Below are 14,857 nucleotides of genomic sequence, written 5' to 3' on the forward strand. Positions count from 1 at the left end.
AATATGAACATCCCCTTCATGGAAGACGCTTAGGTGATTGCTGCCACGAGAGGATTTGTCAGCATAACACAGGATCTCCGACAATAATGTGTGTGCCTATGTGTGTGTATGATAGGACACCATGGAACACATTCAATGGTGCTTCCTGTTGTTTAAATGGATTTCTCCTCCATGACAACAAGAAAAGGGCCATAAAGACTTAGGCTCAGTTTCATCATCATCAGCTATTTGAATACATTACAGCTCCAGCACATCATTGCTGTCAAAATTGGAGAAATATAGATTCATGTGGTCCAAACAGTCCAAATGCTGGAAGTAATTGGTACCTGCTGCATGAGTTTTTCTACAGGAATGGCGTCATTCATTTACAGAGGTGTTGTGTTGCGCCACAGAACAGAAAACTGGCCTCAAAGAGGAGGTGCTGTCATTGTCAGTGTGAGGTGTAGAATAACAGCTCTTGAGCAGGTTGTAATTAGAGTGGCTGAGGTGTAATGAGGGTGCAAAATTCCTTCTACGGAAGTCAGAGCCAAACTGGCCTAGGGTGCTGATGGCACCCTGTCGATTGGCATGATGGCCAGTGATGTTCAATATCCCTCACTGTGACATGAGCCCCACAACAGACTCACAAAAAGAAAAATCAAAAAAATTGTGAGGAAGAAATGTTGAGTACTAGCTCCTGGAAGTGATACGGAGAGGGAGGATGTGCCACTGTGTACATTGTAGAAAATCCAGTAACCAGTCTCTTTTTGGAAAAAAATAGAATAAAAAAATAATTAAAAAAAAATCATTTTTGGAGCACATTATAATTATGGTTTTCCTTTGGAGGGTCATTGTCTGCTACGAAATTGATAACTAACACAATCAAATTCATCGTGAACTCTGTGGAAGTGAAATCATTATTGTTCACATGAATAGGATGCACCTAATTTACTTTTGCAGCCCAGATCAGGCCCCCCTGCCTTGAGTTTGAGACCTAGGACGTGTCAGTTTCTCAGTTAAAATGAGCTGTTTCTTTCAGAACAGGTGTTGTTGATAAACAGAATAAAATTCTCCCCCCCCGGAAAGAATCATTAAATTATTTTCATCTGGGAAACAGCACTGGCTGTAAAATACTTTAGCAGTTAACTGATTGTGCTGTAAATGCAAATGTTTCTTGATTCTCAACACAACATTACAAAGGCCTCTTTGGTTAAATTTTGACTTGTGTTCACAAATAAGTGACACACACACGCACATGAAAGACTGCCTCTTTTTGCACTCCTGGCAAAATGAAACTTCTGTCAGACGCAGATTGAAATTTATATCAGTTTTTCAGGAGCAAGCCAAAAATGATCTTCGTGTACATTATTTTGATAAGTTTGGTGCCAGAGATAGAGGAAAAAAAGAGAAACATGGTAGAATAGAACCCCACACTCAACACAGCAGATAAGACGCTAAGATTTCAAACGGTGCAGTCCATAAGTGCAAAACCAGAGTTGTGGAAAAAAGAACTTGACTTGAAAAAGTGCATATTACAGTCATTTCTCATAGGAAAAAATTGCAGAATTTTCCAGAAAAATCCAACTCTGAAGTAGGTGAATTAGTTCAACGGGTAACAATGTAACATCACATCATTACTAAAAGATTAAAATATTAGATGTTGTTCTCATACATTTTGCTGCATGTAGGGACTTCATGGCATCAGGACCAATCAATGTTAATTCATTAGACCAAAATATTGACCTGTTCAAAAGAATTGGATGTCTTTTGCCATCAAAGGGAGGCAATGTTTAAGGTATTTTTTGAGAATTGAAATCGGCTTTTGTATGATAGAAAAAAATAATGTGAGTTCTGAAATTTGCAACTTGCATTTGAAAATAAAGCGTTCGTAAACATTCAATATGAATATTTTGTGTTTGAAGTTGAATAAAACTGTACTTGATGAATGCACGATAGAAGTAGAACAATTCAGTCACTGCGTACAACTTTAGGGAGCATGTGCACCAGTTGTGGTACTCATACCACACTATGAGGAGCGCTGGTTAAGAAAAAACTATGACTCATTTGCTAAAATGTTTTTAAATGTATTAATTCTTCCAATTTTCATTCTTTTCATGTAATCATGCATTACATTTGACAATTCTCTCAAATGCCACACATAAAAGTAAGTATAGGTATCGTAAGTGTGCTAATCAGTGCTTACTGCTATTACATGCCCACTTATATAATGAACCAATTACTGCATTAGTGCGTCAGATGTAGTTGGTGACCTATTGCTAAGTAATCATAGTGAGAAAGGCAGCGATGCAGCCTTACTGATGCATAGCACAGATGATGTTAAGAGGTGATAAAGACCAAGATTAGGTAATTGCTCTGTAACAAGGAAACCTGTAATCACTGTGTGGTGATTATGTCACGGACCTTGCCGATATGGGAGAGGTAAACCCCATTGATTTTTTTTTTCTCACAACAGAGAATTAAAGGACATGTATTCCGGTTGAGGGTCAATGTCAATTATTTTAACTGCAAGGAATTTGAATTATTCTTAAAGGTCACTAAGGCAATTAAATAAACTGTCAGCGTTACCAAAAATCCAATTTGAGTGAAATGGATGGTCGCAAATGATTACTGTCACACCTCCCAGCTCTGTCTGTGTTAGTGAAACTTGAGCAAATAACTATTCATTTTGTTTTAATTAACATTTTCATTTGTTCATTCTCCGTATCACTTATCCTCAAAAGAATCGTGGTGGTGACGGAGCCTATCCCAGCCTGTGCAGTTCTAATGAAAAAAACAAAGAATAAAATAAACACTTCTGAGAATCTCTAACAATACTGAACATTAACTTTGTCAAGTCTAGAATGAATGACACGGCCAAGCATCTTATCTTTCTTGGAATCCTGCACAGGATGGCCAGCCTATTTGCTATTTAGATATCACCCTATTAGCCAATGACATGCAATTAGATCAATGAATTATAACTACGTTGCTGTCTTCTCACTGAACCACAAAGTTCTACAACCAAATAAGTCAACCTCCTAATCAAAAACCTTCATCTACGTCACTTGCACCCAATTTGCGCTATCAGCTGAGGAGGCCAGAGTGGTGAGAACACTGAGCAGAACTGGACCTCCCTCTTGCAAGTGCACAATGGACCTGTCTAAAACTCCAGACACTGTCTCCCTCCTAGAAAGAGGATCCATCCAGGACTCACAAGCAAGGTGCAGTACACCGCTGTCATTGCCTACCTCTTCATTGCTTGCACCTGCTAAAACATTTGAGGTATTTGAGCGGTGGGGTAGCACATTTGCTTTTCATTTAACCTGCCTTTGCAGACCTTTGAAGTACATAATAGCCGAGGAGCTTGGCCCCCTCCAGCCCCCTTAATCATTTACCTAGTAAAGGCACATTCTCTCCAGCCAACCCATCAAGCGGAAAACGAGTTTGGCCTGCAATTTCTCCCTTCCACCAACCCCACCATCACCGAAACATCTTTCCTCTCTAACTCTCTTAACCTGTTTTGCTTTGTGTGTGTGTGTGTGTGTTGGAAGGGGGGGGATGCTTGTGTTAGTCAACTCCCCCCCCTTTTTTTTCTACAAAGCCCCCATGCAGTTGCTCTCAGACTCTACTGTATGAATGAATGTTGAGGTTGTGAAGCCAATTGTTGGCCTCGTTTGAGCGTTAAAGGCATCAAAAGATGGTGTAGTTGGCAGCCCATTGACAAAACATGACTAATTAACACTCAGAATTGGAGGACATGGGCTACATATTTGGGCCAAGATCAGACCAATAATAGCCTGCTGGGCTTCACCATGGGATTGTCAATATGATTTGAGAGAAGAGACAATTTGTATGAACTGTGATGATAAACCTTATGCTTTATTTTGCCTTGTGGAAATCCTCATTAGACAGATGGGCCTGCGTTAATGCATTTATTTTTTTGCGTGTGTGCTTCTTAGAGTGGGCTTTGAATCACAGTACCTCTATCCAAACTGATTATTCTGAGTTAAAACTATCAATTTTATTTATCTTATTTGTAAGTACAAACACAAGATGTTGCAGCAGTATACTGTGATGTGATTTAATAATTTGATCACTTTTCCTACATGTGAACAAAAGTTCAGTATATATTTATTCAATTTTCATACTGCTTATCCTCACGAGGGTCATGGGGGTACTGGAACGCTTCTCAGCTAACTAGGCGACATACACGCTCAATTGGTTGCCAGCCAATAACAAGGCACACACTCATAGCTGCGGACAATTGAGTGTTCAAACAGTCTACCGTGCATGTTTTGGGGACGTGGAATGAAACCTGCCCTTTTCATATGTCAAAACATACCCGAGAATAAGCGGCAGGGAAAATAAATGGATGTCACAGCATATGTTTTTTAAAGCTTATTACTTTCCTATTATCAATTTTTACAATTAATGAAACATTATTTAAGTAAGCTCGATAAAATATGCAGATTATATTAGTTAAAGTACTTTGCCATATGTACAAAAGCCTACTTACATCTTAAGAAAAGCAGAGTCTTGGCTCCTTTTTAAAATATTTAATTCATTAAATGTCGTAAAAATAGCAAGTGCTTGCATATTATCCTATATTGATATTAAATTGAGTCACACAAGGAAATAATTCATAAATCACTTACAGCTGTTTTCAGTCCACAACGCCTAAGCCGCCAAGATATTTTTTCTCCATCACTCGTGTTCCAAAACCAGATTCTTAAGGACTTCTCGCCTTTGTCTCCTTCCAAATCACATGGCTGTCTAACACTAGGAGGGTGAGATAAAAGAAAATTGCAATTTCTTCTTTACTAAAGGAAAACCCTGCATATAAGGTAACTCAAAATAACCTTAAAAATTTTATTTCAAACAGCTTTCTTCACCAACGAGATTATATTAAAATGTATTGTTTGTTTAGGTTATTAGATTACATCACTGTGACACAGAGTCCTCGTGGTGCAGAACAGCCGTCATGTTCTCTCACATTTTACTCCTGGCACCAAGAAATTGAAGAAATTGCCCTTTAATGCTCGATTTAACACAATCATTGCACAGAAGGACTATCGTAACCACCTGGCTCATTTCGTCATGAGGAAAAGCAGGATCAAACTCTTGACCCTTGTTACTCAATGCTATGCTCTCTCTTCAAATTAAACTGATAGACTGCTACTGAATATACCAAAGGGCATAACCTCATTTCAAAGTTCTTGCACTAGAGAACCTGAATGCTTGATTTCAGTTTTTATTCTTGGATCATCCGTTTTAATATTCTAGTTACACGAGCAATTAGATTACTTCTAACATGCCTTAGCTACAGCTAAGCGGGTACGTGCTAGTAAGATATACTCATATCCTATAATGTATAACTCCAGCAAAACAAGCAAAATGTACAATCACATTGAAGCAACACAAATTCGGAAGAAAAAATAACAATGAGTTTTGACTGATATATAAATATTATTATATTATATTGATTTATAAATAAATCCATAAATTAAACAAACATATTTTCTTGTAATTTTAAAAGTAATGAACTCATAGCCTTCCATTTATTTTAAACTGGGAAGACTGACTATGAATTCTTATCTCTCAGTTCCATTGATGACACTAGACATTCACTTCATTTTGATTGGGTGGTATGAGACCGATCAATCGCTGCCAGACTCTCCCAGTCAAAATGAACTGAACATCTTGCACCGTCAACGGCAGTCGACAAGTTAAATCAGTGCCCTATGAAGGGTTAAGCACGGATCTATGTCTGCAGTCTATCTAAATCTCCATTCAAAATACATCAAAAGTTCCCCAAAAGAATAAGGAGATTTCTTCTCCTTAGTATCCGTTTGTGTTCATTGTTCTTGCTCAGTTATGTCAACCAGAACTAAAGAGCTTGTTAAAAAGGTCTACTCCTCATATTATATAAATCCCAAATAATAGGGAAGGGGTACATAGAGAGATGAAAAGGGGACGTGGGGCTTAAAATCAAATAAATCTCACCTGGATCCCTGGTAAATGCCGGCAGAGCACTCCTTATATTGTGCTCAAATTACTTCATTTGTTCCCTAAAACATTTTAATCCTGATTGACCTCAAACTTCCCGTGAACCAGGGCCCCAACAAAAGGCCGCCCACTGTCCTCGCAGTAAATCTGTTGTCTCCCTTCTGGGCCCTCAACAGGGGATCGTAGATCAGCACTGCTCTGCAGCTTGCTTCAATTTACTCAATTAACTCTGCTAAAACATTTGTAAGTTCTACAGCTGTTGGTTTATTATCGAGGACTAAAATGCACACAAGCCATTTCGGGAGCACGTGGTTGCGACAAGGTTCACAAAGAGGGATCAGGGCAAACTCATTTGGTGAACAAAGGCTTTTACTGCAAAACCTAATGTAGACTATGACTATCAAATAAATTGAACATTGCTTTTTGTTGGTGCAGTCACAGCATTTATGCACCTTGTGGGAAGTGTTGCCTTTGTTAACATCACTTTAAGATACATAGATAACAAGCTTAACTAAGACATTGGGTGACAGACTCTACCACACAATATGAATTACTTCCGCTGCCGCAGCTGTTTGACTTCCAACCACCCTTTTCAAATAAGGTTCTCGGATGATCTTAGCCACATGAAAAGGTTTAGTCTCTCGGCCTGAATCATATACAGATGACGAACCTCAGGAGGCTAAGTGTAAATCACGACCGCAACATTATTGCGATGTGTATCGTTATCTATAAAAATGACCTTGCAGGAACATCATTCATAAAATATAGCATGCATTTATCTCATTCCGGTCATCGCAAAATCTTTGGTTTGGTAAAAAAATAGATTTTGCTATCTGTTGCTAACCTGCGTTGGATGAATGAAATAGAAAGTGATGTGAGGAATGTCAAGTATACAATAAGGAGGATGCTAACATTAACCAGGTGTTGCTTGCCCACATCGTAAAACATTCGACCGGCACCATGTGTGCCCATATATTAAAAAGTGAGGCCAAGTACCTTTCACTTGAAGAGCTGCAACACAAGATGACATTCATTGTGCTTTAAAATAAAGATTTGGACAAATGATATTTTCCTCTGTCAAGCTAATATGTTACCTGCAAGCTTGGCTGGACAGACCAAAGTCTCACCTTTGCAGTGGAAGTAGGAAAGTTAAGTAGTATCTTAAAAGTTGGCAGTTAAAAATACAAAATAAAAAACCATCTGAAGTCAGATTTAAAATATTACCCCTCTGCATAAATATGTACTCATTATTTAGTACTATGACATTTCTTTGAAACCTTTCCTAGACTTCAACACAAAAAGAACACTAAATAGAATACAGACTTCCTGTGCTTGGTGTTTTAATGCGGTAAATGTATATAACACACATTACCGTTAAGTGTCCCTTAAATTTCAAGTTAAATTTGGATGTCTGAAAATAAACAGTGTAGTCACAACATTGGCTTAAGTTTAACATAATGATATTATTAAACAAAGACTGTAGTAATAACATCTAATAACGCAATAGTAGCAGCATGTCTCTCTATCATCAGGGAATCATGATTCACATTCATTATCAGCAAATTTAGTTAAAAAACTCTTAGATTCATCTGGAAATACCAACAACGTTTCGAGGCATCAGTAAAGCAGTCAATATCACTGCAGACATTTTCTATTTTTTCAAAGATGAAAGGTAAAAGAAAGTCTTTTGGGAGGCTTTAAGTGCAAATTCCCCGCTAATGATATTCCCTGTGGAAGGAATGTAATTTATTCAAGTTAATGCGCCTTATTGTCTTTTCAAGGTGTATTGCATGGAATAACCAAACAAATTTAATTGTTAATCCATCTGCTTTGAAACAACCGAGATCTTGTTCAATAAGCTCTGAGTCAGCTTGATCCAATTATGCTAGAACGGAGACATTTGTAATCATTTGCCATCACAGCAGTCCTGCAACCTACACACAGACACGTACCAAACCGGCTTATACTATTTGGAGCAAAGCATGAAACTCTGTGCTTGGTGAGCACCCGAGTAATACAAACACTTTGAAATGAAGTAGTGACCCCAGAGACTTTGAGGTCAAGGGGTCTGCGTTTAAGAAATGTAAATGACACGTTCACCCGAGGGCTTTGTGGCGAAACTTTTCGCAGGAAGGATGAGGCCTGCTATTCAACTTCACTGGTTTCATGGACGAGTCTTTGGGGAGAGATAAGCGAGTAAGAAAGTGTAATGAACGTGTTTTCCTTTTCTAAAGCATTGTTGCTGTCTCTTAAATCACTTGGGGAGCACTTGAGCCACCATCTACTCTGTCCAGCATTCAACTACGATTGTTCAGCCTCAAATCAACTCAATCCGAGGATTAGAAAGCACAGTGAATCATCTAAAAAAAAACTTTTAAATCTACTTGGTGACACAACAATGTAAATTAGTAGACTTTGATGATCTATTAAATGCTAATAAAAAAATACAAAGTCTAATGTTAATACTGTGCATGTTAATTAAAATATTTTGTATCAAATATTCGACAAGTTCCTGCTGCTTGCAGTCGTTTGTAATGAATGAAGAGATTACTTTTTTACATGTTTAAACTAAGCATGTAAGGCAAAAACAGTGTATTGCTGACAATCAATGGTATTATTCTGCAATGTTATTTTTTTTGGTCTGCTTCTGGAAAACTTAGCCTATCGTAATCCTTGGTTGGAAGTGAGCCCAACATCTGTGATATTCAAATACGATTGATAGCCAGCATTCCTTGATTTTTTCCCCACCATTGACCTTTACGGTGCCCTTCCCGCAGCGTAATGACATTAACAATTAGCCCTCATTAATTTACCAAAAACAAATAATCGCTCCAGTATACCTCCCTTCAAGCATATGGTTCTGATTTCCTAAACGTTTGTCAGTGGCCGCTGTTTGGTTAATCCTTTGGCCAAGGTGGAGTGGCCAAGAGAGGTCATGACTTTCTCCTCCCTTCAGCTCGTTTCCCCTCTCAATCTGAGGATGTACCTTTACGTTCCTTGCGTGCAACATATTTTAGTTGTTCAAATGGTAAATCGTTAAATGAGATGCAATCAGGAAGAAATAACTTGGGAGAGTGGATAATTGACAAATGCAAAAATAACTGTTATCTAAGGCAGTATATTAGTGGACACGTAGTCTATGTGAGTTTTACAATGAAATTAATGTTCTAGTAGATAAAGAGGATTAAGACCATCATGTATTCGTTTCAAAATATTAGACAGTCAAAAAAGGAAGTGCAATAAGAAACCATCCACTTATTTTTTACCACTTGTCCTTATTTAGATAGATTCGGTGAGATCAACCTTATCCCAGCTGATTTCAGTCAAGAATTGGTGTACTACAACTATTTCTTTCAAATTTAGAGCAGCGGTTTCCAAATTATTCCACAAGGTAAAACAATAGGAGCAGATTTTTATCCTGGCCAAATAAGATGCACTTACTACAATCATACCACAATTAAAAAAAGGCTCAATTTAATGGTACACTACAATCAGGAGCAAACTCCCACTCAGTCTGACTCAATACTAAAGCTCATTATTAAAATATGATGGAGTAATATGAGATTGACTATTTTACAATTGAGCAAATCTGTCAGAATCTTTTAGGCCAGACTTTAAAATCATTCATAGTCTTAAATGATTGAAGTAAAATGTAATTTAGCACAATGAAGAGCTAACAAAGCTAAGAGTTTATGCTAATACAACAGATTAAAATAAACTGAAACGATTTTGAAAATGACAAAATCTTGCTCAGGACTTCTGTGTTTTCATGATAGTAGTACATGTGCTGCTTTTGTAATTGCTTGCACTTCTATCCTGTTTACTTATGAACAAATCTCCAGCCTTCCCTCCAGGTTGCAACCCAGTAATTCCTGTAGAGAAATCAAGGACCTTGAAGCGTGTTAATGCTCACATATTGAAGTCTTAGGGAGCATGGCTAAGATACAGTACCTATAAGGGTTCCCAGATAAGAAAGCCTGGGCAGCATTTCTAAGTAAGAAAGAATCTAAACACTGGTATGACACATTTTATGGACTTGACACTGGGCTTGTGATGAAACAAGTAGTATTGTAAATGTAAGTCATTTTGAAAAAAGGTTGTTGTTTTGCAATTTCTGCACACTTAAGCTGCTCATAGACAAGCATGTCCATTGAAATAAATTGGAAGTGTTCTATGACAGGACAGAGCATGGTAGATTTGTCTCGAGTTAGGTAAAATACTCTTCATAAATAAATACAATAAAGCAAAAACTTTCTTTATTTTTTTCCTTTTCACACAGATCTACCGCTGCAAAGATGAATGGGCTTAGGGGATAGTAGAGAATGGAATTCCTCATATGATTTATATGATAGACCAGCGAGTGACCTCGGCTTACTGCTGGAAGCTTGCCATAACCTCATTCAGTAAACATTTGAAAATGACCAGATCAAGTAATGCTCCACATTTGGGTCATTCTGGGCAGGTTGTCCATTTAGACGGAATTTAGTTTTGGCAGGCGAATGAATTATTACGTCGAGTACACAAGCTCATGAAGATTCATTTATTGCTTCTGACCAGAATGGATATGTGAATGATATATAAATGCTTGGAAATTAAGACTAAGAAAGACAATATGTTCTCAGTGAAATAATTTGTGGGTTCATGGAGTATGATTTAACCAAGCCTTTAAATAAGTAAATTTCATTTGATAATGACACACTGTGGGATGTCCAAACTTTCCAAAGAGGACTAGCTGCATACCACTTGGATATGAAGAAAGAGGATTACATCCACTTGACCACAGTCGACTGGATACGGCTCCCGGTGACATTATAATGCTATTGTCAAGCTTTGTGACCCAGACAGTGCAAAATGGGAAATTACGTCATTTGCAAATATACTGTTATTCCCCGATAGAGTGTAATTGTACAAATGAAATGAGATTATCTCGCCAGCCCTCCACCAGAAGTCATGCAGCCTCGGCAGGAAAGAAAAAGATAATAATTTGCCCCCACTTCAAAAAAAATCTTGGCATGGGAGCATGTACTCAACCTTGTGTCCAGGTTATTTTAAGGAAAGCCAATCTTTGATCAGTCAAGCTGAAATGGCTAAGATAAGTGGGGGCAACATCTCTCAGCAGGACTGCACACCAGTCTGATATTGCCATTTCCTCTCTGGTTTCTTAAGAGTGGTAAATAGTTGCTGTCCCCACTGCAGCCCCCCTTCCCTTATCTACACCCCATTTTCTTCTGGAGATCTCTGTCACTTTAATCCACAGTCTGCTGCTGGTTAACAAGGAAATCCTGTGTCAATTATCACCAACCACTTCCTGCTGGGAGAGCAACAGGGAATCAAAGGGGCCCAAGAGTCTTTCACACCACAGAGGAGCAGTAGGCCTAATTAAAAGGCCCTTGTGTCCTGCTGGCTGTCCGTGGCCGGGTGACAGATAGTCCAGCTCAATGATAACCCCCTTCAGCTGATGACTGTTTGGATAGGGGAGCAAGTGGTGACCCAAGTTTGGCAGATTGTGATCCAGCCGTCTATAAATGAACTCCTCTAAGATGTTGGCTTCATGGAGAAAATGATGGATAAACTCCTTGAAATGTTGATAATGAGAATGTAATGATGCATGAGGATCTCTTCAATGAGAAGTAGTTAGATCTTCAGTAGTACACTTTGCAACTTAGAAAGCTTTAGTGTTGGACAGGTTACTTGCAAAATATAATACCTGAACTAGTATCTAGTCATTGTCTTTGTAATGAATTAGTTAATGATAGGGAACAGTGAACTATCGCTAAGGACGAAAGTCTTGAAAGAAAAGGGTCACTGCATTTGTATACACCTTATTGTAATCGCTGTCAGACTAAAAAAAATATGTTACACAATTTTTCCAGATTGAAATACCTGGGAAAAAAGAGTGTGGGTTGCATAATGTTAGATTCAGCTCTCAGCTAATAGAAAAACCTTCTCTGTATTTCAAATAACTTGGCTTCTATAACCAATCTTAGATATCACTTCAAATACTGCTTGTGTAAAATAAACCCTGTATCTACAATTGAAAACAGGACATATAGAGGATGGACATATAGAACAATAAAACACTATACATTGGATGAGGTACGTATGTCATATGATGAGTGCTATTCCTATCCCTACCCTCAATGCATTGTCCACCTTTACATTTTCCCAGCATGGAAAGGGGGTGGCAGAAAAACCAATTTACTAACTAAGCGACATCATCTGTTTGGCCGTTTATCTCTGACACACCACCCCTCAGTCCAGTGTTGACAGTACATGATATTCCATTAATCTGCCTAATGAAAATTTAACCAGTGTTATAAACAAATAATTGGCCATTATCCGCTCAAAGATCCAGAATAAATTACTTGGGCGTTTTTTTGTGTCTTCTGAAAGAAGACGACGACGGCCCCTCCTGATTGATGTCGGAATAAACGCGGGGCCGGCACCATCGCAGCGAGTGGGTCTCGGCTAAGCCTGTGATTGACTTAATGAGAGTCTTTGGGGTGAGTAAATGTTCCAAATTGCTCAGTCATTAGCTTTTGCTCGGCTGTCTGAAGATACCCCCGGATCTGCAGCGCGGGTCTCTCCTCTTGTACCATTCCGCCTGCAATTACATTTTCATTTAGAGCAAACCTCTGAAGTCCGATAGGCAGGCCCCTTTTCATTATGCTGGCCTTCTTTTTCTTTTTCTTTCCTTTTTAAAAATCTAAATGGTGTGAAATGTCTCTTCATTTAGACCAATTACAGTTAAAAAAGACAGCTCTGTAATGAATTATCATACAAATTATTTACTTAAAGCCACAATCTCTCTCGCTCTCCTCCACTCTGTGACACCAGGGTGCAGCTAGATGAGGAATTCTTTAGATCTACTTTGAAAATCGCTTCAAATTCATACTCTTAGATTCCCTTTGGCATATCTATGTCTTGCAAGAACCCAAGTCTGTGTATGGAGTGATGGAGGATGGAGAGCGCAACATCATATGTCTTCAACATAGCTGATTTCATTTCAGGAGATGTCTAAGCTCTTCTTAATTAAAGACGAGCTTATGCTTTTGAATAAGCTCATTTAATTGAGGGAGGCAGTCCTTGTCCGCAAGACGGTAGAGAATACATCTCAAGTCTCCTTCTGGAGGCTGTTGGCTGACACATAAATGCTAGGAGAGTTCACAACTATCACAGCAGCCCCATCCGTACCTCTGGGATGGCTTTTTCCTCTCTTGGCCTTCCCACTCTGCCAAAGTCTCCCCCCGACCCCCATTAGCGTCTCACCAGCAGGGAAGCTATTCAACTCATATTCAAGGCATTTTTACATTAAAGCAGACACTACACATTAGGGTAGTTCTTTCTTTGCCAATGGACACAATACAAACAAGTGTATTTTCTATGCATTTTTTGTTTAATCTAATTTCTTTTGCAACCCTGTACTATGTGTTGGGTAAAACTGGTGGGGTTGAAGTGATTCGTCTCCATGGAGACAGTGGTTAGTGCAGTTCATGCCAGAGTAGTTCCGCCAAAGCCCCAAGATGAGGGGGCAACAAATATGTTTTTTTGTATGTCCCCAGCTCATCCACCCTGTCCCTTCTTGAAATGAAGGGGACAGCAATTATGTGGAAGACTTCTCACTAGAAAGAATATGCTGGAAAAAAAATTGTATTCGAAATAAATCATGTCTATAGACCACATACAGAGGCAAAAGAAACACACTCAAGATGGGTCAGTCTCATGTGTTGTTAAACTCACAAGCAATAATCTTAAGTACTCGTCGATTTGCCTTAATTGGTATGAAATCACAAAGGAGTGCTCAACTACCACTTTGGTTTGGAGTATCTGCTCAGTGTCACATCTGATTTTTTTAACAGCTAGTAAATTCAAATATCAGAGCACCTTGATTATTGGACTCCTGTGTTATTTCAACTGTGGTAAAATACCTTATAGGAATACAGTTAAGAGATAACAAACAGTTCATTTGAATTTATTGGAAAGTCTGTCTGGTGGGAATTGCAAATACAAAGAAGGCAAAGATTTGCAACATATGTATAAATAAATAAATGATATTTTGCAGCCTTCAACATCTTATCAAAGTTTAATGTTGGGATTGTCCTTGCGTTTATTTTCTGAATTTTTGCCCTGGGTGTTTTCTTTATAAGTTTTATAAGTACAGAGTTTAGTTCAACACAAGTCAAGTGTAATTTGACATCAAGTGCATTGGATGTTTATGAGTGACCATAACATCTGTCCTTTTTCATAAGAAGGGTAATCATTTTGAAGGACAATTACAATGATGACGACCCACTGTGAAATAAAGACTCGTGCCACTGCACTTTCAAAACCATAATGTAGGCATATGCACATTAACGGAGATTATGCACGTATACGCTGTGTTTTGAGTACTAGTGACATCCATTGAACAAGTGTAACTTGAAGTGAATGAAATAGCCACCTGGTGGGAAAAGCTTTAGCTGTGTCATCTGTTCTTTTCCGTGACATGAGAGGGAAACTGTTGTAAAGCTGCAGGGTAATACTCCCTCCCTGCTACTTCAATACAAAGGGCTTGTTTCTTCAATATTAATAACCAGGTCTCACCTAAAAATTAATTTAGGAAAAACTAAGCGTGTACTCCTGCATAGAAGAGGTTAGCACTATTAATTAAAAGTGGAACAGGTTCTTATTTTAGTCAAAAGTGGAAAAATCATGAGCCTTTGTGAAGTAAGGCCCAGGAGCAAAGCTTTCATTAGCCTACATGCATGGCAAAAGCAATTCATCATTTTGCCTCAATGGGCAAAAAAGAGGGATAAACCTCACCATGCTATTTATGGAGATTTACGGAAGTCTGGGAAATGCTAATATGATTAACATTTATCTACAACATGTT

General features: G+C 38.4%; 1 protein-coding gene across 6 annotated transcripts in view; it reads right to left on the reverse strand.

Moving 5' to 3' along the window:
• The window catches only part of rab11fip2 (RAB11 family interacting protein 2 (class I)), an 88,762-nt gene that overhangs the window by 45,794 nt on the left and 28,111 nt on the right, over positions 1-14,857 (reverse strand). For 2 of the 6 annotated variants that reach the window (XR_013303826.1, XR_013303827.1), the window contains exon 7: positions 4,635-4,758. The exons of the other annotated variants lie outside the window; for them this stretch is intronic. The gene's annotated coding sequence lies outside the window, so the exon portion shown is untranslated. The remainder of the gene's footprint in view (positions 1-4,634; positions 4,759-14,857) is intronic. 6 annotated transcript variants of the gene reach the window in all.

Source organism: Stigmatopora argus, chromosome 11 (genome assembly GCF_051989625.1).
Source record: "Stigmatopora argus isolate UIUO_Sarg chromosome 11, RoL_Sarg_1.0, whole genome shotgun sequence".
Lineage (NCBI taxonomy): Eukaryota > Metazoa > Chordata > Actinopteri > Syngnathiformes > Syngnathidae > Stigmatopora > Stigmatopora argus.